The sequence below is a fragment of the Acinonyx jubatus genome, chromosome C1 (genome assembly GCF_027475565.1).
Source record: "Acinonyx jubatus isolate Ajub_Pintada_27869175 chromosome C1, VMU_Ajub_asm_v1.0, whole genome shotgun sequence".
NCBI lineage: Eukaryota > Metazoa > Chordata > Mammalia > Carnivora > Felidae > Acinonyx > Acinonyx jubatus.
The window spans coordinates 81655912-81677002 of record NC_069381.1 but is presented as its reverse complement, the minus strand read 5'-3'; the positions used below and the strand labels follow the sequence as shown (position 1 = coordinate 81677002).

General features: G+C 34.9%; 1 protein-coding gene and 1 pseudogene across 2 annotated transcripts in view; both read left to right on the top strand.

Moving 5' to 3' along the window:
* Window positions 1-21091, top strand: part of DPYD (dihydropyrimidine dehydrogenase) — an 854343-nt gene that overhangs the window by 516292 nt on the left and 316960 nt on the right. The gene's annotated exons all lie outside the window — the stretch shown is intronic.
* Window positions 3860-11513, top strand: LOC128312172 (40S ribosomal protein S20-like; annotated as a pseudogene).

Genomic DNA, 21091 nt, shown 5'->3' with positions numbered 1-21091 from the left:
TATATAAAGGGAACTATCAATACCCATATGATATCTGTAGATTCTGTTCTTTAGGAATTTTTCACTTTCTGAAATTGATGTTGCAAATACTCTATGTTCACATTATGCAATTAACTCTAGTAAACAATTATGTTGAGCTATTTGTTTTTTAAAGGGACAAAATCTTGTGGGAAGCTTTTCTCAGTAAGACAGGGACAAAAAGTGGGTCAAGTATAAGAAGAATTATTAATGTATTTTTAAACACCATCTACTGGTTTTAAGTATTATACTAGGTACTGAACAACCGTAAAATAATAGCAAAAATAATAAGTGTGAGCTCTTATAATATTAAAGTGTGGTTGGTATTGTTATAAATGTCTTATGTATTTTAACACTCAATCTTTAAATAATCTTATAAGATAGGTACTATTACTTTCCCCATTTCACAGAGAGGAAACTGATAGGAAACAAAGAAGTAACATTACATGCCCAGGGTTGCACAGCTATTCCTCGGTTCCCCTTTCAGCTTCCATGGTTTTAGTTACCAGGAGTCAACCCAGTCTGAAAGCAGATGATCCTCCTTCTGATGTTGGAAGGTCAGTAGTTGCTTTAAGCTTTGTCACAGTGCTTATGTTATTCACCTCACTTTATCTCATCACATAGGCATTTTATCATCTCACATCATCATGAGAAGGAGAGTGAATACAGTACAATATTGAGAGAGAGAGAGGCCATATGCACATAACTTTTATTACAGTGTGTTGTTATAACTGTTCTATTTTATTCTTAGCTTTTGTTGCTAATTTCTTATTGTGCCTAATTTATAAACTAAACTTTATCATAGGTATGTATATATAGGAAAAAGCATGGTTTATAAAGGGTTCAGTGCTATCCATGGTTTCAGGTAACCACTGGAGGTCTTGCAATGTATCCCTCATAGATAAAGGGGGACTATTCTACATGGTGAAACCAGAATTTGAACTTGAAACTTGCTTTTAGCATCTGTGCTCCTGTCTAATTATAGTGTTCTCTAGTGCACAAAGTGCAGTATCATTTCAGGCCTTTAAAATTTCAGTATTACTTTTTAATGCAATGTAAGAGGATGAAATATAATTTCTCCAGATATTGCTTCTATAGTATTTAGATAAGCCATAGTATCTGAAAAAAATCCCTTTTCCTAGAAGAGAACTCCTGCCATTGGCTTGTCTCAAACTCTACTCTCTTTTGGGCAGGAGTGAGATATTATACAGTGGCCTCCAAGAAATGACAGTAAGTAGACGAGAAAGCTGAGATGAAACTCTTGCTTTGTGATTCCACAGTCAAGTAGAAAGAAGAAGCACATTTAAATGTTCTTTTCAAAATTTCCCTGGAAACAGTTTTCTCCTCCTATATGCTTTTTCCTTCTGAGAAAACAATGCATCCTTTTCTTGTTTCTAATTCTTTCGCCATTGAGATTATACTCATTATTCTTTTTCTATATCCTTAGAACTAATTTCTAACACTTTTATCCTCCATATCCATGATAACATTTTAAATACAATTAAAATGGCATTCCCATTTGAACCCAGAGAAATAATGTGTTGCACCTAGATATTGCCATGCTGCGAGTAGAATATCCCCCACTGTTTTGGAATTACTCTGATGCCAAACCCAATGAGCTGAACGAAAGAAGGTGACCCTTCATTTTCCAAGTTTAATTATCACTCTCACTGGAGTTTTCCCACATCATTCTCAAGTGCGTGGCTGCCACCTTTGATGACAGGGATCGGGTAATTCAACCCAGTGTGGCAGCTTCTAAGCAAGGGTAACTTTTCTGAAAAAGAAATTGTCCTGGGGGTTGTGGAGAAGGGATGTAGGTCAGCTGATAGCAGCAGCAGCTAGTATCTCTCTTTCCAGAGAGAGTAGACACCAGTTGACCATGAACTGGAGGAGACAGCTGGAAGAACACCTTGACTAGAAAGGCATTGAGACCCCTGAAATATATTGTAAAGGCTTGTTCCTTAACTAGCACAGAGTTATACCAAAGCCTACACTTTAGGCTAGACTTCTGCCCGGCTTTCAAGGTTTCTTTTTATTTATCTGTGAATTAAATTTGGCACACTGATGATTGTAGTGACAGTTTATTACTAAGAGTTTTTTTTGTTCCTAAGCTGAGATTTTGCAATGCTTATTATGAAATGTACTGTATAATTAGGGCTTACAGAAATCAATTTTAAGTGAATCCTTTCATTCTCACTGCAAAAGCCTTAGAAACCATATATTTTAAGCTTTGCAATTTTTTTTAACCAAAAAAATACATGCTGCATTTTGTCTGAATGCACTGAATTAGCAAACAAAGACTGACATTTTCTATCATTTGTGGCAGCTAAAGTAAGAGTTAGGCAAAAGATAGGGATTCAGCAGCGAATTAGCTGGTGAAGATAGAAAAGGGAGTGATGGCTTTGTTAGAGAAATTAATAAAGGAAGAACAATTGATATGTAAATATACTTCAATTACAATACACCTCATTCTACTGAAACCCTTCCTCAGTTCATTACTGAGAAATCAGCATTGCACACATTAAGTTCAAAATGATTCCAAACAAGTTGCTCTTCATCAGCATTCCTGAAAGTGCTTTCCTGACCAATTATCCTCTAAATACAGAATTCTGAACCCCGTGTGTGTGCCCTGGACTCCTTACACACCCTACCAAAGCCTAACAGCCTTTCTTCAGAATGTTTTTGAATGTGTAAAACCCAATTCAACAGTTTGCAAAGGATTCCTATTGTATGAAAATGAATGCTCAATATATTTTTACAAATACAGTATAGTAATGCACGTTACTCTTTAATAAGTCACTAAAACACAATCTAGTGGCGGATGTAGTAACTACTGGAATTTTAACATAATGGTGACCATCAGTGACACCTTGAGATATCTGAAGCAACTTTAAGGTGATTTTCTGTGGCTTCTGTTGGTGCAAAGTCCCAGGTTATCAATAGCCCTACTATGGTTTGTTGCATTCCTGAGGAAATGCTAAATTACAGCAGGAGGTTAGTGAAAATAAAGAAAATAAAAATAAAGGTCTAAGTTTTTCTCCATCCTAGTTCACGAATTTCCTGTATTCTATCAAGAATTCTATGGACCTCAGTTTAAGAACCTTTGCCCAATGCTTCTCAGCTCTGGTTGCATATTAGAATCTCTTGTGGAACTTCAGAAAAGGTATTTATGGTTAGGCTTTGTCCTAGTTTAGTCATTTCAGAAATTCTGGGATGGATACAGTGAATATCCATTTGTGTGAGTGTGAATGTGTGTGTGTGTGTGTGTGTGTGTATGTGTGTGTGTATACATATGTATATATGTATGTGGTGTGTGTGCATATTTTTTATAAAGTTCATCAATTAATCCTACTGCATAAAACCAGTATCATTCATGACCATTGACATATATCATTACATATTTATAAAAGTCCTGTATCAGAGTTCAAGAGCCTTTTATATGTGCCAGGGCCTGTACTTAGGGCTTTATGTATCTGTGAAGCAGAGTTTTTCCTCATTTTATAGATGAGGAGACTGACTTTTATAAATATGGCATTGCACAGGGCACTGTGTCACGCGGCTAGTAAGTGAAGTCATTGGGGCTGGAAATCTTTCCATTACACCTTGAAGAGGTATTTCACTTGGCACTAAAGAACCTGAGGAATTAAGAGTAATATGTCATTTCAGCTCTCCTTTACCCACCCACTCAGATAGGTCAATTATATTGAGCTCTCTTAACCACAGACTCTCAAAAAGGAAAGCAAAATCTTTTTATTAGACAAAGAAAGAAGTCTGTCATCAGCCAACCATTATTTTGTCATTAGTCCCAGCTCAAGACATTTATAGCTGACTTTCGAGAACAATGTCGGTGACTCAATGTGGACCTTGGTTTGAACTGTTACCTGGTCCCATCTTAAGTTCTGTATTTGAAAATAGGGAGTCAAGGGATTGAGTCAAATCTAGGTGTCCTCTAAGCAAGGAGGATGCTTACTGCTTATTCAGTTGGTATTCATCACCCCATAACTGCTGCAGTCTTCCTATAGGCACCACAAAGGCTGACTCAGCAGAAGCAGGCTTTCTTTTCTTTGGATTATTTATAACTAAGTCTTACTCATTAGAAATATGGGGATTTTGTTATCCCCTCTCAATCTGTTTAGAAGAATAAAATTTAGTAACAGATAAAACTACAATATATATGTTTCAGGCCAATGATGACCAGGGTTGTTAACTTTTGCTTTCATTTTTTATTAAACCATTGCTTTCTTAATACAGAGCTTATAAAGCATAAACATCACCTTCGCTCTTTCCCCCTCATGTTCTGAAAAGGATATTCACCAACAGAAATGTAAGCATCCCTGCACTGGAGGGATTCCTTCTTTGTTCCCTCTGGAATTTTTTGAGCTTGTCAATTCTCTGTTTCTGTCAATTTCTACACATTCCCATGTTGATTTATTTTAAATAAATTAGGAAACTGCTGGAGCAAATATTGAAGGGAAGTCTAGTATATCCCCAGGAAACTCCTTCTTTCTTTACACCAGAGCTTAAGTAGTGATTTTCTAACATCGTTCATGAATTCTAGAGAATATAGATACTTCCCAACCTCCCTCCTTTACTAAAATCCAGGACGGTTATCTGCTGACATTACTTTATTGATTTTTTAAAAGATCTATCTAGTGTACAAAAAAATAAAATAAAAATTAATCATAATAATAGTGGAAATTTAAAAAGTGAGGGTGGATTGATGTAAAACAGTCCATGTCCAGTTATCCTAACAAATCTCTGTTTTCACTTTCTAGAGTTGATAGAGTCTAAGAGCTAATGGTATGAGGTTTAAAGTCAGAATAGATTTGAATCTCAGCATCAACTCTGACTTGCTGTTTATTGATGCTCTCAGAGTCTGCTTCCTCATCTGTGTGATAACAAGAACTATTCCCAGAGGTTGTTGTAAAGATTAAATGAGATATTATATGTATCTTGTTTGCCACATTGAAGTTATTCACCACTATAAATAATATTGCATAGGATACCTTTATGCATTTAGCTTTTATTCCTTCGTAAAGTAATAATTAGTTTTCATGAAATATTCTGAGAGGGGGATTTGGCAAGTCAAAGGTAACAGCCTATTTATAGCTCTTGAAGTATATTGCCAGTTGATTTGCAAAGCATTTGTGAACTAAGAGTGCATATACAAGTCACTATTTTAGAAATAATTACCAACTAAAAAATTAAAAACTAGCTCACTAAATATGCTTTTTAGTGATACTTACAAACTTGAATTTATTATATGTAATATAGAATGTAAAGTCTTCTGATCTTTATTCAGTGTTTTATTTGTTATACTTCTGTGCTTTAATATCACTCATTCTTTTGACTTAGTTTCCAATTAAAACAAGACTTAAATAATGGCAGTTATTAGTATCAGCATAGAAAGAGAAAAATTAAAATGTGTTTAATTCTACAAACAAGAGTAGCCAAAATGAATCAGAATGCATAATGAAGCTCATAGTTCTGTGATTAGTTTCTGGCTTCATGTAGCCAAGTATTTTTTTCTTTTTTTTTTGAATAGGATATTCCTAGTTCCTTAAAAGAAAACATTAGCTACAGTTTAGATGGAGTAATGGGGACTGGATTTACCATCCCACCTGAAACAGCAACATAAAATAAGGTATAAAATATATGAAACAGCAGTGTTTAAGACCTGGAACAACAGTCGATAAAGATAGTGGTCACTGAGAGATGGAAAACAAAGGAATGAGCTCTGCCAATGCGCTAGAATGTTTCCAGGCCACATTACAGGGAGAAGAACCCAGAAGTCTCTCTGAGTTGAGGAGACAAAGCTGAAAGTCCAGAGAAACCAAGGTGGCTAGAATTCACAAGATAGAACACCAGAAAGCAGAGAGCTGCATGCAGGGAGTACTCCAGCGACCTGCAGAAGGTCCCTCTTGAGTGTTCAACAGAGTACATCAGCTCATGCATGTGAGTAAATTACAAGAGACTGCAGAAAGAACTTTCTGAATGGATTAGAAGAACTAGTACTCAATTCTTAAAAGGATCTGGGAATAATGACTCTTCCTGCCAGCCAGACTGGAAAACCCCATGATTCACAATTAGCCATAGGCTTAGCACTGCTTTAGTCATGCCCAACAACCCTTAAAAGCCAGATCTGAAAGGATCAAAATATTTCCAAGTAACCTGCAACTCAGAACAAACCTCAAGAATATAGGTATACAAAAATATCTAGGACCAAATAAGATAAAATTCACAGTGTCTGGCATTCAACTAAAAATTACCTATCATGTGGGACACCTGGGTGGCTCAGTCGGTTAAACATCCAACTTCAGCTCAGGTCGTGATCTCACAGTTCGTGGATTTGAGCCCCTTGTCGGCTCTGTGCTGATAGCTTGGAGCCTGGAGCTTGCTTTGGATTCTGTATTTCCCTCTCTCTCTGCCCCTCCCCCCCACCTCTCTCTCTCAAAAATAAGTAAACATTAAAAAAATTTTTTAAATAAAAATCAAAACAAAACAAAAAATGCAATCAGACTTCCAGAATGAAAACTACAATGAATAAGATGAAAAATACACTGGTAACTAATAACACCATATTAGGCACTGCAGAAGAAATGATTAGTCACCTTGAAGATAATAGCAATAAAAACTATCCAAATTAAAATGCATGGGGGGTGGTTGGAGAGTGGGGAGTAAATATACTATTTGTGAGCTAGGGACAACTTCATGTGGCTTGATATATACTGGAGTTTTCAAAGTTTGAAGAAACCAAATGGCTCCAATTCCCAGTTTTGCATAAAACTATAAGCCTTTCCACCTGCAAAACAAACAAACAAATAAAAAACAAGAAACTTGAACTCCAGGCATAAGAAACATGAAGAAAATTATACCAAGGAGTACATCATAATTAAATTAGTTGAGCCAATGATAAAGAAACAATTTTGAAATCAGAGAAAAAAGCATATTCTTTACAGAAGAACAAATATAAAAGTCACTGTTTTGATTTGTTGTCAGAAACAATGCATGCTAGAAGACAACAACTTTCAAGTGCTGAAAGAAAATAAAAGGTCAACAACTGTTAAAGTAGATTTCAAAATTCAACAATATATCTTTCAAAAATACAGGTGAAATAAATACTTTTTCAAACACGAAAAGCCAAAATAAAATCATCATCAGGAGATCAGCACCACAAGAAATGTTTAAAAACTGTTTTAGACAGAATGTAAAATGCTGCTAGGTTGAAATATGGATCTACACAAAGAAAGGAAGAATACCAGGATTTGTAACTACATACGTAAATATATGATTTTGTTTCTTCTTATTTGATTCACTTTAGAAGAGAATTGTTTGTTTAAACAAAAATATAAGACTGTGTGGTTTATAAAATATATAAAGGTAAAATGACAATAAAGTACAAGAGTTGTGAGGAATAAAATGAATTATACTAATGTAAGCTCCTAACAAATTATGTAAGGTTTTGTATCACTTGAAGGTAGACTGTGATAACTATGTACAATTGAAGCTCTAAACAACTAATAAAATAATGCATCTGAATTATAGCTAAAAAGCAACAGTAGAGTTATAAAATAGAATCATACAGAGTACTTAAACCAAAAGAAGGCATAAAAAGAGAAACGTACTAAAGAAGAGATGACACAAATAGAAACCATGTAGTAAGATGATAGAGTAAAACCTAACCATATCAATAATCATATGAAATGTAAATGGTTGAAACATTCCCAATTAAAAGGCAGAGATTTTTGGATTGGATGAAAAAGCATGACTCTACTGTGTATATGCTGCTTACAAGAAAAATAATTTTAAATATGAAGACACAAAAAGAAAATTGAAGCAATGGAAAAAGATGTACCATGCTAACTCTAATCAAATAAAATCTTATAATATTAATAAAAAAAAAAAACAAAGTAGATGCCAAAGCAAAGAATATTGCCAGGGACAAAAAGGGAGCATTTTATTATAATGAAATGGTCAGTTCATCCACAGGTGATAGCAATCCTTAAGTTTATGCACCTAGTAACAAAATTTTAAGATAACATGAAGCAAAAACTAATAGAACAGCAAGGAGCAATAGAAAAACTCAGAATCACAGTTTATTTCTATACCTACCTATAAATCATTAATAAAACAATGAAGGGAGGTCATTCAAGATTTGAAAAATGCTATCAACCCATCTGACTGACATTAATAGGACATGCCATCCAATGGTAACAGAATACACTATCTTTTCAAATATGTCCATAACATTTATTAAAATAGACCATATTCTGTGCCACAAAAGAAGTATCAATAATTTTAAAGAATTCAGTTCATTCAAGGTATGTAGAAAAAGAAGAATAAACTAAACTCAAATAAGGGATATAATGAAGATCAGTGGAGGAAATTGGTAAGTTAGAAAACAGTATTCTCTCTAAAAATAGAGAATATCAAGGAAAGTAAAGCTGATTCCTTAAGAAGACAGCCAAAATTAATAAAACAGACAGACTGAAGAAAAAAGGAGACCAGAAACACAAATTATCAATATAGGGAATGAAAGAAGTAACACCACTGCAGATTCTACGGATATTAAAGGAAAAATTATAGAATGTTATAAACGATTTATGCAAATAAACTGGACAGATCTTTTGAAAGACGAAAACTATCAAAGCTTAGTCAAGAAGCAATAATGTTAAAGAAATTGAATTTATAGGTCAAAACATTTCCATGAAGAAAACTACAGACCCAGATGGCTTCCTGAGTAGATTCCACCAACCCTTTAAGAAAGAATGATTCCAGCTCTTTGAGGAAGACATGGTCACAGCTAGAGCGGAGCTTTGCAGGCTCTGCCCTCCTCCCAACTCACTGCTGTTCTCTCTTGCTCAGGAATAAGTCAGTCAGGAAGCCATGGCCCAAAGACACCCGTGGAATCAGAGGTGGCCATTCACCAGATTAGAATTACTCTAACCAGCCGCAACGTGAAATCTTTGGAGAATGTATGTGCTGACTTGATCAGAGGCACAAAGGAAAAGAATCTCAAAGTGAAAGGACCATTTCGGATGCCTGCCAAGACTGAGAATCACTACAAGAAAACTCCTTGTGGTAAAGGTTCTAAGACTTGGGATCGTTTTAAAGATGAGGATCAACGATCTGCTCATTGATTTGCACAGTCCTTCTGAGATTGTTAGACAGATTACTTCCATCAGTATTGAGCCAGGAGTTGAGGTGGAAGTCACCATAGCAGATGCTTAAATCGACCTTTTTAATAAATGGATTGTTAGTTAAAAAAAAAAAGAAAGAAAGAATAATGCCAGTTCTACACACACACTTTCAGAAAAGTAAAACAGGGGGAATACTTCCCAACTAAATCTATGGTGCCAACACCTTATTACAACTAGACAAGGACAGGACAAGAAAAGAAGAGTATAGACCATTGTCCTTCATGAACATAGATGCAAAAGTTGTAAACAAATTTTAACAAATAGAATTCAATAACATATAAAGAATATAATGACCTCATCATGACCGAATGAGGTTTATCCCAAGAATTCTAAGTAGGTTTAACATTTGAGAATATTGTAATTCACATAAAATACAAACTAAATAATAACAATGAGAACAACATAAATTATATAATTATCTCCATAAACCAAACAAAAAATATTTGAAGAAATCCAAAAATCTGTTTTTAATTTAAAAGAAATTTCAGCAAACTAAGAATAGAGAGGTAATTCCTTAACCTGGTGAGAACCATTAAACAAAACAAACAAAAACCTACAGCTAACATCCTAATTAATGGTGAAAGACTGAATATTTTCTTCCCAAGAGAAATAAGATAAGGATATCTGCTCTCTCCACTTCTATTCCACATTTCTGCTAGAGTTTATTTGTTTAAATAAAAGAGTGACAACAACAAAGAGATATGCAGATTTCAAAGGCAAAAGTGAAACTTTATTCACAGAGGATATGATTGTTTATGTAGAAAATATGATTAAATGTACCAATAAAAACCACTTTATTTACAAAACCAGGAAGCTACATTATAGGCTGTTGTTTTCATATTTTATTTCTTAAAATATTGCATTAAAATAGTGTTTATCTTCATTACCAACTTTTCTTGTAATCCCTTAAATTATGCACCTCTGGAGATTGCCTAATTCACCTAATCCTGGTCATGGCCTGTCAAAATTCTACTTTAAATAATAAATGAGGTTAGGGGCGCCTGGGTCATGATCTCGCGGTATGTGAGTTCAAGCCACGTGTCTGGCTCTGCGCTGACAGCTCGGAGCCTGGAGCCTGTGTCTCCCTCTCTCCTTGCCCTTCCCCTGCTCACACTCTGTCTCTCTTTCCTTCAAAAATAAATACTAAAAAATTTTTTTTAATAATAAATGAATTTATTAGCAAAGTTGCAAGATACAAGATCAACTTATAAAAGTCAATTATACTTTTTATATGCTGGCAATAGACAACTGGAAACTGAAGTAAATATATCATATTGTATTAAAATTAAGCAGCAAACACATGAAATTGGGATAAATCTGACAAAGATGTGAAAGACATGCATCCTGAAAACTACAAAATCCTGCTAATAGAAATTAAAGAAGACCTAAATAAATGGGAGGCTCTACAATGATTGGAAGAGTTAGCATTGTTAAGATGTCAAGTGTCCCCATACTGGTGTAAAGATAAAATGCAGTCGTAATCAAAATGTTAGCATTACTTTTTTTGGTACCATTTGACAAGCTGATTCTGAAATCCCTGTGTAAGTGCAAAGGACTTACAGTAGCCAAAATCATTCAAAAAGAACCAATTTAGAAGTCTAACACTTTCTGATTTCAAGTCTTATTTTAAAATTGCAAGAATCAAGATACTGGCATAAAGATAAATACACAAATAGATTAAAGGAGGATAGCAAGCCCGAAAACAACTCACACGTCAGTTGTGTGAACAACTGACTTTGTCAAAGTTGCAAAAAAGAAATTCAGTGGACAAAATATAACAACATATAACAAATGATGCTAGTAAAATTGGTATCCATATTCAAAAAAGTAAGTGTTCACTCATATCTGACATGATATATAAAAATTAATTCAAAATAGTCATAGACCTAAATGAAAAACCTAAAACTATAAAACTTCTTAAAGAAAACATAGGTGAAAGTTCTTGTGATCTTAGGTTAGGCAAATATTTCTTAAATATATACCAAAAGCACGGTGCTTCAAAGAAAAAAAAATGTGATTTACCCAAATTCGAAAGTTTTGTGCTTCTAAACCTATTGTTAAGAAAGTGAAAATACAAACCAGAATGTAAGAAAATATTTACAAATCACATATCTGTTGAAGTGCTTATATCCAGAATATTTTTTTATATCCACGATATTTAAAGAACTTTCAAAACCCAACAGTAAAAAAGCAAACAACCCTCTGCACTTTGACCAAAAATATTTGAGCAGATACTTCAATTTTTTTTATAACGTTTTATTTATTTTTGAGACAGAGAGTGACAGAGCATGAATGGGGGAGGGGCAGAGAGAGAGGGAGACACAGAATCAGAAGCAGCCTCCAGGCTCTGAGCCATCAGCCCAGAGCCCATTGCAGGGCTCGAACTCACAGACCGCGAGATCTTGACCTGAGCTGAAGTCAGACGCTTAACTGACTGAGCCACCAAGGCACCCCTTGAGCAGGTACTTCAACAAAAAAGATTATGAATGATAAATAAGCACATGAAAATGTGCTCAACATCATTAGTCATTATAGAAATGCAAATTAAAATCATAATGAGATATACACCTATTAGAATGTCTAAAATTTAAAAGACTGATCATACCAAATGTTAGCAAGGATTTGGAGGTACAGGAACTCCTATACCTGAGGCATGAATAAACATAATAAACATGTTCATTATCTTGATTGTGATGATGGTTTCAAAGTACATACATATGATGGGGTGCCTACGTGGCTCAGTTGGTTAAGCGTCCAATTTCAGCTCAGGTCATGATCTCACAATTCATGGGTTCAAGCCCCACATCAAGCTCTGTGCTGACAGCTCAGAGCCTGGAGCCTACTTCAGATTCTGTGTCTCTCTCTCTGCCCCTTCCCTGCTTACATGCTCTCTCTCTCTCTCTTTCTCTTTCTCTCAAAAATAAATAAAAACGTCAAAAAAATTAAAAAAAAACAGTATGCATACACATGTTAAATCTCATAAAATCGTATGCTTTAAATGTGTACAATATTTTGTTATACTTTATATAACATATAATGAATTATACATATATAACACATAATTTATGTATATATGGCATATAATTATATGAATATAGCACAAATAATATAACCTATATAGAATATATATATATCATATATAAAATTATACTTCAATAAATCTGTTTAAAAAATAGGTTCAGTTTAAAATTATATGGCACTTTTCATGGAATGTGTCCTGGAATTAATTCCAGGTTTAGCTGAATGGCTAAACCCTTGTCACTGAGGGCTTCAATCTCTACCCCATTGCCAGAGCCATCAGTCAATTATTACCCTTTACAAAAGTGTCTTGCATTTTGGTCACATTCACTTTGATATTGAATCACAGGAATTAACAGGCTAAAAGTGACCTTATATTAAGAAAAAAAAAGAAATATTGGATTGATTTTTAAGCTGTTGTTTTGTGGAATAATAAAATTTATCAAAGCTTTTTAAATAGTCACAATATACAGGCATTAATTGCCTACAACATACTTTTTTTTCAAACTTCCCTTTACTTTGTAAGTTGTCAGGCTGCCTTTTGGATAGCAATACTGTCTTCTCCATTTGGAAGTATGGCAGGGAACACACTGAACCATGTTGAAAGAGACCCTGGGGATGGTGATGGTGCATTGAATTAGGCTCTTATTAGTATGACTTGTTCATTAGAGAGGCAATGGGAACAATTTATAAATTGTATATGTTTGCTATATAACCATAAAATTAAACCAAGTCCATACTCAGATAGGTGAAGAGTTCTGTTCAGTGGGTTCACTTACTTTCTTAATATCAATTTAGTAATCTTTCATCAGTCAATATAATGTTTTTGTGGAGAACTCAACTCTCATGCATTCTTCTTTTAAAATACTTGGGAAACCAGGAAAGAGAAAGGATAGGGTAAAACCTTCTACTTCCCCTCCACCCATCCCTGTAAGTCTCTGAAATATGTCTGTTTTTAACTTAAAGGGTCCATTTAAAAACAGAAAAAAGCACAACTGTTTTATGAGAGCTTAAAAATAGAAGGTAATATAAAGGTTTTTATTTAATATAAGATACTACAATTGTTTTTTCATTTGCTTTGTTATAAACTACTTATCCTAGTTGACTTTTGGGCAGATGGGAGCTTACTCATAGACAACATTTCCCCCCAGCTTCTTTTTTTTACCACTAGGCATCTTATTCTTTTACAGTGTACCCTACAAGGCATATTCTAGAGGTTTATTATTCACAAGGAACTATTTTCATATTTTCCCCTTAGGTCTTGTAGACATTTACTTGAAAGTATTCTTTATTCTTTAAGATAGTTCAAACACACACACATGCGCGCTCACACACACACACACACACACACTAATTTAGTTTTGTTTTTAAAGGTTTGTATACTGTACTTTAATGACTGTTTTTATTTTTGTAACCATTATTTATGTTTGCATAATTGATTCCATTTAAGCAGAATTTAAGGTTGTATCTGAGACCCACAAATAAGATCTAATTAATTGTAAACCATATAAAAGGTGAATAGTCACAGAGGCCTTGGACAACTAACTTAATCACCAGGGAAACCATTTTTAAAACATCACAAATGAGGTAAACTTTGATAGAATAAATATGTACAATGAACCCTCCAAATTACTGAAAATTGTATTCTGTGGGATTTGTCTTCATTTTATGAACTAAAGTTATGAAAATATACATTAGAATAAGCGCCATTTTAGTATGGATATATATTTATATAGGCAACTTGTGGTTATCCATTTCAATAGAAGATGGTGAAGAACCAATCAATGGATTTCGTCAATAAGGATACAATGATATTTTTACCAGTATCTTCTAGTTTTATATCAAGAGTACATTTCATAATCATGTTAGAGTTAAAAGGGAAGGTTAAAAAAAAAGAACAGAAGAAAAAGAAAAAGAAAAACGTCTTTTGGCAATGAGCCTTTTCCCTAGGCAAGCCCCAAATCTTAAGGGAAGTACAAGAAGCAAAAATTGAAAAAGGGATTTTAGGAATTCAAAACATAACAACTTTTGTATAGCTATTTATAGGACACAAATTTCTATTTCTCTGAGTTGATCTCAGAATGACTTTGAAAGGAAGGTATGAATATCATCCTCATTTTATACTAGATTCTGATAGCCAGATGAAGAGAAGTAATTTCTCGAGGAATTTTGTTTCAGACTATAAGTGGTAGAATTTTAAATTGATAACAGAACATCTGACATACATTTACAATAGGAATATTATTTTTTTAAAAAAGTCAAGCTTCAGAGTACTTAAAAATGTTCATGTGTGATTCACTTTTTCTTTTCACCTGGGTTTTCATCCCCTTCTAGTGGAGGTGCTAATGAGCAGAGAAATAGGAAAGGTAATCAGCCAGAGGGAAGAGAAGAATCAAAGACCTAGATAATTCACAAACTGGAAAATGAGCTCCTAACTAATCAAGACTGGATTGTAAATAGGATAGAAAGAATTTATGCATCCCTGGTATCGGCCTGAATAGCATTTGTACCCAATCCAAGAAAAGTATTTGTGAATTTCACAGTTGGCTATTTTTTCTTCCTTTGAGATTTTTTTCCTGAACTAATTATCCATTGTGTACGTGAAGCAAAGAAATAACTTACCATTAAAGTCATTTTTGAGGTGGATATTTCACTTTGCATGTTGTTAAAATGCCTGGAGCATTAATAAGGAATGAGTTAACTTTATTAATACAGCTTCTTTGGGGAGTTTCTGGTCTATATACTGATCACCCAAAAGGAAATTTTGTGTCATATTTTATTCATGCAAAATTTAGGGAAATAACTAGATTGACTAATCTTTCCATAATAAATAATTTAATTTAACTTTGTGCTGCCTTTTGCATTTTAATTTCTTCATAATGTGTCCTTTAAACCACCAATATTAAAATTATCAGTGACTGTTTCTGTTTGATTTAGTTTAAATTGTAAATTTAGTTATGGCTGTTGGGTTACAAGGTATGGAGGATGGTGCCTTAATATAGGAAGTGAGCACATTTACAGATAGGAAAAGCTATGTGTGTGATCAGTTTTTTAATGAATTGTTGGAAACAGGGTGGAAATCAACACAAACAATGACATATAACACTACATAACAATAATTCTTATCATTACCTAGACTGAATTATGCATGAAATACTTCACATTTCATATACTTTCATACCTACTATTTAACTGCAGGGTTTTATGTCATATTTTGACTCAGATGTGTTGCCTTTGTTTCTGCTTAACACCTTCCAAAACCTTCCCAACTCAGACTCAGCCAGGATCGTTGCAATATGGTTGATGGTTACTTTGAAATTCAGGCAGGACTTCTGCTTCTCCTTCACATGTAGAAAACCAGAGAAATCACCACTCCTACCCTAACAACCAGAACAAGTCCAATAAACTGCAAAATTGGGCTTTTAAAAACCTACCAGATATCTGAGGATACAAATTAACCTAAATGAACTAAATTCCAGAAAGTAAAAGATAAGCTCCTTTTAGGAGAGAAGAAACACATGACTGCTTTTCTCCCTGCAGGAATGGTGAGAGGGAAGGGAAGTGATCATAGACAAAGTAGGAAAGTTTTAAAGAATATTTAATAGATGTGTTTGGAGTGGTCTGATAGGTGAGAATACAAGGAACCCAGACACAGACCTTGTCAGCCTTTAGCAACCAACTCTTTCCCATGTTATTTCATTGAGGAGCCTACTAGATAGGGGCTGAGGCAGCCTGAGAGAGATCCTCTCCAAGGGAAGCACAACCGTCTCCCATTATAGGGCAGCACCATGCTGAATGCTTGGGCTGCAAAGCATTCTAGGCCTTTGCCAGTTGTACTGCAGTGGCTCTTTTGAAGGTTTGAGGAAGGGAAGCTCATCAGAAAGATATTCTGAAGCACAGAAAGCTAGCACAGAGGACAACAGAGCAAAGAAATTCCCTAGCAGCACAAAAAGCTAGCAGCCGGTCTGTAAGCAGCAAAAGATATCCCATGGTTTGGGAAGTTGGTGGCTGGCCTAATCATAATACAGAGACTCTGGAGTCTTTCTGGGGCCCAATTCCCAAGTCCTCCTGAAGAGAAAAGCTCTATCTATCTATCTATCTATCTATCTATCTATCTATCTATCTCTATCTATCTATCTATCTATCTATTATTATTTTTTTTTAATGTTTATAGAGAGAGAGACAGAGTGTGAGCAGAGGAGGGGCAGAGAGAGAGGGAGACACAGAATCCTAAAGAGGCTCCAGGCTCCAAGCTGTCAGCACAGAGCCCGATGCAGGGCTCGAACTCACAAACCCTGAGATCATGACCTGGGGTGAAGTCAGATGCTTAACTGACTGAGACACCCAGGTGCCCCAGAAAAGTTCTGATTCAGCCATCAAAACATTTGAAGCCAATGGGAAGCTGAATCTAAGTATAACCACAACAAAGCCCAGACTCAACAACACACTTCATTAACTCAGTCTCCTTCCAACATTGTCAACCTCATAAGAGAAAAGGTGTATCATTTTCTGGGGGTAATTATTATTTATGTAAGTCTCTACTATTCCTTTATAAAAACTATCTGGAATACAATAAAAAATTATGACATGAGAAGAAAAAACGTGACCCAGTGTCAAGAGAGTTTTCATTCAAGTTGTCAGTAGAAGCAGATCCAGAGATAAAATTGGAATTAGATACTTTAAAATTACCGTAATGAATGTGAAAAAAAAATCCAGTGGAAAAACATTCATGAAAAGATGTAGAATTTTATCAGAGAGTTGTAAAGTATTTAAAAAGATCCCAATGGAAATAAATGAAGAATACTGTGTTAGAAATAAAGAATTAATGGGATAGGCTTGCAGGAGACTGAATATAGCAGAGGGAAGAATCAGTGAAGTTGAAAGACAGTAATAGAAGTTACCCAAACTGAAACAAAACAAAACAAACTTATCACAGTAGTTGAGATGTGTGTGATAATTTCAAATGCTCTGGCATTGATGTAATTCAATCTTATAAAGAAATAAAAGAGAAATTTGAGCATAAATTATTAACCCAAATGGTGCCATCTTACAGTGGCCTTCCTTGAACTACTTGTGGAAAGTAGTCCCCATCCCAAACCCCAATAATACTCACTACTATTGAAAGTATCTCTTTATTTTTATTTTATTCTACCTGTATATTTTTTCAATATGTACTAACTATTGGACACTCTTTTCAGAACATAGTACTGAACTAGAAAGACAGGATCTCCTGTCTCATGAAATGTATTCCTTCTCTAGAGTATAAAGGTAGATATCTGTTTAATTTTTTCTCATTTATTCCTGAATCTCAACCTCCTAGAATTATAGCTAGTGCATGGTAGGGACTCAATTAGTATTTATTAGGAAAAATGAATAAATAAATTTTTCTAGGGTTCAGTTCTAAGCCCCGTTTTATATTGTCTCTCCCAAGACTATCTGGCACAAACTTGTAAGCTTTTTCAGTTATGTATCATTTCTCTTTCTTTTTTCTCAGAGCCCCAGGCTCCACTTTTTCTACCTTCTGAAAAGGACTGAATGCCAAAGAATCTTTGAGTTATTAATTATCAAGCATCAAGTGGCTCAAGGGGTTTGCCTACTAAGGAAAAAAATGAAGCTTAGAGATACTGGTCCCAAAGTTACGTAAATTAGCAGTAAGTTTGTCCACATTTATTAAGCACACCATGCCTCTTTTTCTAAATACATGTTTTTGGTAATTGCTAACCTCTCTTTTTCCCTCTCCCCCCATCAAATAAAACACACTAAAGAGAACAGTATTAATGCCCAGGTGCACATCCTTTAGAATTATATGTTGCAAATATCTATTAGCCAGGGTATAATAATTAATGATGACTAAATTCATTAGTAATATCCATCATGTGCCACTTGCTATGCTGAGTAATAGACACACTTGATCACTAATGCTCTTCACAATTTTAAACAGGAGGTATTATTTTCCTCACTTTACAAATGTAGAAACTAATCCTAAAAACAAAAAAGTACCTCACCCAAAATAAAAATGGTAGAATGGGACAAAGCTAGGAATCAAACTCCAAAGTTTTCAGTGTCTCCAATAGACAACACAGTCACCTGTGACAATATCTACCTAATCATACCTTCTGACCAAAAAAGAAAAAAAAGAAAGATGAATAAAAAGAAAAAAAGGAATAAATTACAGACTATGGTAGATATTTTTTCTATTTAGGATTAATGCAGATGAATTTATGCTAACTTTATTTCTTACTTAAAGATATTTTACCAATATATTACCGATTTACTAAACATTTAAGAAGCATACAAGTTGATCAGGTAAAATATAATATGAAATTATATGTAATAAAAAATTATAAAGTATACTCATCTTTCTAATAATACTCCTGGTACAGTTTTATTGTCTTCATAAATTCAAATTTGCTAAGATGTATATCATGTTACACTGATTAATAGTTTTTTTTTCAATATATGAAATTTATTGTCAAATTGGTTTCCATACAACACCCAGTGTTCATCCCAACAGGTGCCCTCCTCAATACCCATCACCCACCCTCCCCGCCCTCCCTCCTCCATCAACCCTCAGTTTGTTCTCAGTTTTTAACAGTCTCTTATGCTTTGGCTCTCTCCCACTCTAACCTCTTTTTTTTTCCCTTCCCCTCCCCCATGGGTTTCTGTTAAGTTTCTCAGGATGCACATAAGAGTGAAAACATATGGTATCTGTCTTTCTCTGTATGGCTTATTTCACTTAGCATCACACTCTCCAGTTCCATCCACGTTGCTACAAAGGGCCATATTTCATTCTTTCTCGTTGCCATGTAGTACTCCATTGTGTATATAAACCACAATTTCTTTATCCATTCATCAGTTGATGGACATTTAGGCTCTTTCCATAATTTGGCTATTATTGAGAGTGCTGATATAAACATTGGGGTACAAGTGTGCCTATGCATCAGTACTCCTGTATCCCTTGGGTAAATTCCTAACAGTGCTACTGCTGGGTCATAGGGTAGGTCTATTTTTAATTTTTTGAGGCACCTCCACTCTGTTTTCCAGAGTGGCTGCACCAGTTTGCATTCCCAGCAACAGTGCAAGAGGGTTCCCATTTCTCCACATCCTCTCCAGCATCTGTAGTCTCCTGATTTGTTCATTTTGGCCACTCTGACTGGTGTGAGGTGATATCTGAGTGTGGTTTTGACTTGTATTTCCCTGATGAGGAGTGACGTTGAGCATCTTTTCATGTGCCTGATGGCCATCCGGATATCTTCTTTAGAGAAGTGTCTATTCATGTTTTCTGCCCATTTCTTCACTGGATTATTTGTTTTTCAGGTGTGGAGTTTCGTGAGCTCTTTATAGATTTTGGATACTAGCCCTTTGTCTGATATGTCATTTGCAAATACTTTTCCCATTCCATTGGTTTTGGTTGTTTCCTTTGCTGTGCAGAAGCTTTTTATCTTCATAAGGTCCCAGTAGTTCATTTTTGCTTTTAATTCTCTTGCCTTTGGGGATGTGTCAAGTAAGAAATTGCTACAACTGAGGTCAGAGAGGTCTTTTCCTGCTTTCTCCTCTAGCGTTTTGATGGTTACCTGTCTCACATTCAGGTCCTTTATCCATTTTGAGTTTATTTTTGTGAAATTGTGTGAGAAAGTGGTCTAGTTTCAATCTTCTGCATGTTGCTGTCCAGTTCTCCCAGCACCATTTGTTAAAGAGACTTTTTTCCATTGGATGTTCTTTCCTGATTTGTCAAAGATGAGTTGGCCATACATTTGTGGGTCTAGTTCTGGGGTTTCTATTCTATTCCCTTGGTCTATGTGTCTGTTTTTGTGCCAATACCATGCTGTCTTGATGATTACAGCTTTGTAGTAGAGGCTCAAGTCTGGGATTGTGATGCCTCCTGCTTTGGTCTTCTTCTTCAAAATTACTTTGGCTATTCGGGGCCTTTTGTGGTTCCATATGAATTTTAGGATGGCTTCTTCTAGCTTTGAGAAGAATGCTGGTGCAATTTTGATTGGGATTGCATTGAATGTGTAGATAGCTTTGGGTAGTATTGACATTTTGACATTTATTCTTCCAATGCATGAGCATGGAATGTTTTTCCATTTCTTTATATCTTCTTCAATTTCCTTCATAAGCTTTCTATAGTTTTCAGCATACAGATCTTTTATATCTTTGGTTAGATTTATCCCTAGGTATTTTATGCTTCTTGGTGCAATTGTGAATGGGATCAGTGTCTTTATTTGTCTTTCTGTTGCTTCGTTACTAGTGTATAAGAATGCAACTGATTTCTGTACATTGATTTTGTATCCTGGAACTTTGCTAAATTCATGTATCAGTTCTAACAGACTTTTGATGGAACCTATTGGATTTTCCATGTATAATATCATGTCATCTGCAAAAATTGAAAGCTTAACTTCACATTTGTCAATTTTGATGCCTTTGATTTCCTTTTGTTGTCTGATCGCTGATGCTAGAAATTCCAGCACTATGTTAAACAACAGCGGTGAGAGTGGACATCCCTGTCATGTTCCTGATCTCAGGGAAAAAGCTCTCAGTTTTTCCCCATTGAGCATGATGTTAGCTGTGGGCTTTTCATAAATCGCTTTTATGATCTTTAAGTATGTTCCTTCTATCCCGACTTTCTCGAGGGTTTTTATTAAGAAACGTTGCTGAATTTTGTCAAATGCCTTTTCTGCTTCGATTGACAGGATCATATGGTTCTTATCTTTTCTTTTATTAATGTGATGTATCACGTTGATTGATTTGCAAATGTTGAACCAGCCCTGCATCCCAGGAATCAATCCCACTTGATCATGGTGAATAATTCTTTTTATATGCTGTTGAATTCGATTTGCTAGTATCTTATTGAG